The sequence below is a fragment of the Salvelinus sp. IW2-2015 genome, unplaced genomic scaffold (assembly GCF_002910315.2).
Source record: "Salvelinus sp. IW2-2015 unplaced genomic scaffold, ASM291031v2 Un_scaffold1637, whole genome shotgun sequence".
Classification (NCBI taxonomy): Eukaryota; Metazoa; Chordata; class Actinopteri; order Salmoniformes; family Salmonidae; genus Salvelinus; species Salvelinus sp. IW2-2015.
Window position 1 is genome coordinate 100,519 of NW_019943053.1, and position 5,531 is coordinate 106,049.

The 5,531-nt window shown below is 41.7% G+C and overlaps 1 pseudogene; it reads left to right on the plus strand.

Annotated features, from left to right (window-relative positions):
- The first annotated feature begins 1,973 nt into the window (after nt 1-1,973).
- Nucleotides 1,974-5,067, plus strand: LOC112071549 (2-oxoglutarate receptor 1-like; annotated as a pseudogene).
- Nucleotides 5,068-5,531: the final 464 nt, after the last annotated feature.

Below are 5,531 nucleotides of genomic sequence, written 5' to 3' on the forward strand. Positions count from 1 at the left end.
CACACCCATGAATATCACTTCATCCATCTACCTAATAGTCATTGTCTGTTATACACACTTCCTCATCTTCACTGTATATCTTGTACTGTTTGATACTTCTCAGATGAGAGGAAAAAATATGATATGATTTTATTATACTGTCAAGTTTTAACGTAATATTAATTCCATAAACTACAATACAATTATAGTGTTTTTCCCTTCAGAATCAGTTTCTGATATTATGCCCCATTTAGTGGTAAAAAATCACTTTCTTATTGACAAGTTGACAACAATATATTTGTTATATTTGTATAGTATAGTGAATATGGTTAAAAACGGTAAAAAATGTAGTTAACGATAACTTCAGAATTTGTCCCATACATCACATGTAGATGTAATTTTGCGTTATACTTTATTATTGCAAGAATGTAAGGACCTAATATTTGTGCAAAAATGGGTTTGGACGGACTTAATAGCTTGACTGAAAATGTATTAAAAAAACGAATAAATAAAACATATTTTGGCTTAGTGTATTGAAAATATCAAATTATAATCATACTGTATTAATTATATTGCAAAGAGGCAATTTCAGCTTATGGCCGCTAGATGTCACTCTCCTCCTGTCTGTTTTTTAGGACTACACAAGAAACTGGACCACCACTGGAGAATCATTCATAATCACCGTGGAATGCTTTCTATCAAGTTATTTGAAAGTTTACGTTCTATTATAAAAATGTTATTGAAATGTCCCAGAGGTATGTCCCATCAATATTCCTTTTGTGTCGAGGGACGATTCAGCGGACAATTGATGGCTTGTTTCCGTGATATTCTAATAAGGAAGTGAAAGGACATTCTATGTGACCATTAGTGTGTGGTCAATAGTTGAACACTAACCTGGAGGTGGAGTATGACTGCCACTTGTGTCCTTGGTCAAGCAGAGGGATACATGACACATCTTTCAAGTATGTAGGATCGGAGAAGTCTGAATTCTTATCAAATCCCAATACTGCAGGCATTGCTTACTACAGTTTAGCACTTGTGTATCGGCAATAAAACATGTAAAAGTAAGTTGGACTATTTTGTTTCATTAGTACAGTGTAAAACTTTATTATTGTAGTATTATACAATAAAATGAACAGTAAAGTACTGTATTAATTATTTACGGTCAATTGCCGTAAAAGGCAATGCACTCTGGGTGATTTTAGCCGTAAACAGTAAATGATACCATACATTTCAAAGAAACTTTGGTTTAACACTACATTACTGTAACCGCACAGCATTGTGGGATTGTCAACGTGGAACTTTTTCAAACAATTCTTGAGTGAAAGGATTGAGAGACATCAAGGTCTGAAGTGAACCAACCAAACAAGGTGTGTACAACATTTCTACGATTTACTAAATTACATGGTATTGTTGTTTCTGGCTAATTTAAATATTTTGGGGAGTGCCTTGTAATAGGCTACATTTGTGCCAGACGTTAATGAGAGTGCTGTACCAATTGAACCGATATGTGGTAGTAGTGACCCAAAAAATGTAATGTGTACAGGGAACAGTGGCAGGAAGTCTTATACCTTTAATGGTTGAGTATTTTCCATGTCCTTTGGCCTTTGATAAGGCCTCTAGAAGTGATATAAAATACCAAAATCTAACCACGTGCCTGATTAGCTTGAGTACACATTTGAGAACTTTAAACCTGTTACAATTTGCTGTATGACTCTTATGGGTGTACTACTTCCTCTGTTGGTAGGCAGTGGTACTAAATCTGTGTGGGAGGGCTCTGGGATGCTCTTAAAACTGACTGCTGCCTGAAGATTCAGGAAATTCAGGAGTGACAGACGGATACTAGAGAAACACCGCAGTTTATGGTGTCAATAAACACTTTCTTAAACCACATAGATAAATTCAACTAGTAATTTTCTAATGGGATAACATTATACACAAATTGTCTCTCTACTTGTGTCTTAGGTCAATTTGTTGGATATTACAACACAACCATGTCTAGAGAAAAAGTGAACAGTGAGGCCACTGACTGTTTCCCAGTTGATGAGAACAGTAGGAGGTACTATCTCCCGGTCACGTATGGGATCATCTTGGTATTGGGGCTTGTGGGAAACATCACCTCAATCATTATCTACGTGGTCAGGTTGCGGCCATGGAAAAGCAGCAGCATCATCACGGTGAACCTTGCCATGGCAGACCTCCTGTACGTTCTGAGTCCTTCCTGGTCCACTACTACATCCAGGACGACTGGATCATGGGCGACGTCATGTGTCCCATCGTCTGCTGTAGCTCTCACTTTAACCTGTATGGCAGCATCCTCGGCAACAAAACATGTAAAAGTAAGTTGGACTAATTGGTTTCATTAGTACAGTGTAAAACTTTATTGTTGTTTTGACAGTATTATACAATAAAATGAACAGTAAAGTACCATATTAATTATTTACGGTCAATTGCCGTAAATGGCAATGCACTCTGGGTGATTTTAGGCGTAAACAGTAAATGATACCATACATTTCAAAGAAATGTTGGTTTAACAGTACATTACTATAAACCGCACAGCATTGTGGAATTGTCAACTTGGAAAATGTTTGTAGGCTTAAGCTCCTACTTCTACCTGTACGGAAGCATCCTCTTCCTCACCTGCCTGAGTGAGTTCCACTATGTGGTCATCATGGTCCACCCGCTGAGGGCAGCCCAGGTACAGAGGAAGAGCTGGGCTGTCATCGACTGCTCGGCTGTATGGTTCATATCTATATTGAAGATTACAACCATGGTCTACATGACCACTGTCGAGAAGACTGAGAACGTCATTTATGTATGTATTCTTTTTATTTAACCTTTATTTAACCAGGCAAGTCAATTAAGAACAAATTCTTATTTACAATGATGTTCATGTTTGGATTTTGCTAGTAATGATCCAGAAGAGGTGTGGGTCTATGCCTGGCTATTCACAGTCCTGGGCTACCTACTCCCCCTAGTGGGTCTATGCTGGCTACTCACAGTCCTGGGCTACCTACTCCCCTAATGGGTCTATGCCTGGCTATTCCCATTCCTGGGCTACCTACTCCCCCTAATGGGTCTATGCCTGGCTACTCACAGTCCTGGGCTACCTACTCCCCCTAGTGGGTCTATGCCTGGCTATTCCCAGTCCTGGGCTACCTACTCCCCCTAATGGGTCTATGCCTGGCTACTCACAGTCCTGGGCTACCTACTCCCCCTAATGGGTCTATGCCTGGCTATTCACAGTCCTGGGCTACCTACTCCCCCTAATGGGTCTATGCCTGGCTATTCACAGTCCTGGGCTACCTACTCCCCTAGATGGGTCTATGCCTGGCTACTCACAGTCCTGGGCTACCTACTCCCCCTAATGGGTCTATGCCTGGCTATTCACAGTCCTGGGCTACCTACTCCCCCTAATGGGTCTATGCTGGCTTCACAGTCTGGGCTACCTACTCCCCCTATGGGTCTATGCCTGGCTATTCACAGTCCTGGGCTACCTACTCCCCTAGTTGGTCTATGCCTGGCTATTCAGTCCTGGGCTACCTACTCCCTAATGGGTCTATGCCTGGCTACTCACAGTCCTGGGCTACCTACTCCCCCTAATGGGTCTATGACTGGCTATTCACAGTCCTGGGCTACCTACTCCCCCTAGTGGGTCTATGCCTGGCTATTCACAGTCCTGGGCTACCTACTCCCCCTAATGAGTCTATGCCTGGCTATTCACAGTCCTGGGCTACCTACTCCCCCTAATGGGTCTATGCCTGGCTATTCCCAGTCCTGGGCTACCTACTCTCCTAATGGGTCTATGCCTGGCTATTCCCAGTCCTGGGCTACCTACTCCCCCTGGTGGTGGTGTGCCTGAGCTATGCCGGTGACCGATGGGCCCCACGAAGGCTGTCCAATTCCATAATTTTTACTTAGATTTGTGTGTATTGTTTTGAAATTGTTAGATATTACTGAACCCGTGTAGCTAGAAACACAAGCATTTTGCTACACCCGCAATAACATCTGCTAAACACGTGTATGTGACCAAACAAATTTGATTTGAGCCGTGTGCATGCCCGCAGGCTGGCTGTGCTGATCCTGGTTGTGTTTGTAATGTGCTTCATCCTCTTCTACTTCCTCCGTGCCATGCGGATGTATACCCGGATGGAAGCCAAAACACTGGTGCCCTGTATACTGCTGAGGGGCGTCAACTAAGTAATACGGCCAGAATGGGTATGGTATATGGCCAATATACCACGTCTAAGGGTTGTTCTTATGCACAACGCAACTTGGAGTGCCTGGATACAGCCCTTAGCCGTGGTATATTGGCCATTTATCACAAACATCCGAGGTGCCTTATTGCTATCATAAACTGTTTACCAATGTAATTAGAGCAATAAAATATATATATATTTTTTTTCATACCCGTGGTATACGGCTTTCAGCCGATCAACATTCAGGGCTCGAACCACCCAGTTTATAATGCAGCCTATACCATCTCCAGTGCTCCACACCTTCTTCAACCTGGCTCTGTACACACTGGCTGGAGAAAGGCCTCCTCCACCGGAGATTCCAGTTTCTCAAGACCAAGAGGCCCATCGTGGCTGCAGTGATCGGCCAACCAGGCAGCGACAGCATTTCACAGGCTAAAATGCTAAAGAAGTTAAGTCAAAAATACTACACATTTTATACGGTTGTCTTATTTCATTCCAAAACACATAGAAGTCGGCTTTTGGATGTTGACAACATGGCAATTTTCTCTTCACTAACTTATGGTTCGAACTGCCTTTGAGTAACTTTATCAGATGCAGGCTTTCTAGTGCAGAGAGTTGGAGATGCAGGGAGAGTGATGGCTCTCTGGTTCCCTTTATATTGTCCTGTCCTGCAAAAAAATGTCCCATACAGACTGGGTACATACAGCCCTTATGCTTGGAAGAAAATGTCTGGTTAGAGAATGGAAAGCCTCTGATTTACCCTCAGTAAATGTATGGTTCTTCCAACTGGGTACTTTAGCACCATACAAGAAATATTCTTTACGACTTATCAACCATGTGGCGAAATATTATTTGACGCTAGATACATATCTTGATCATAACAGTGGTTCAGGAGACATTTGTGTTACATTTCAGCCATAAGCCAAACTCTTTCAATGTGTTCTAGAATCTTGGTTGATGTATTTCTCCTGTTCTCTCTGCCAGTGTGACGTGATTAGCCAGTGATTTTATTTTAATGTATTCCAGTTTTCCGTTGGTTTTTGTTTGCTGTCATCCTTTTTCTTTTCTATTTAGTTTTTCTCATGGGTAGTGAGTTCATTAGTATTCATTGGCTCCTGTAATTTTGTATTTGTTGTATGCTGTTGTTTCTCTATAACAAAGTGAAAATGTCAATAAAATATTGGTCATGCTGCCTTTCTAGGCTGACTGTGATTCTAAACATTACTCATATTGTCAACATGTTATTGCCATGAAACTGGTTCTTTTGACTGCAGTGATAGATAAATCACAGCTGGCTGATCATATATTGAGTAGACTGGATTCAGTTAGGAAATTCTGGGTTTCGCATAGTTT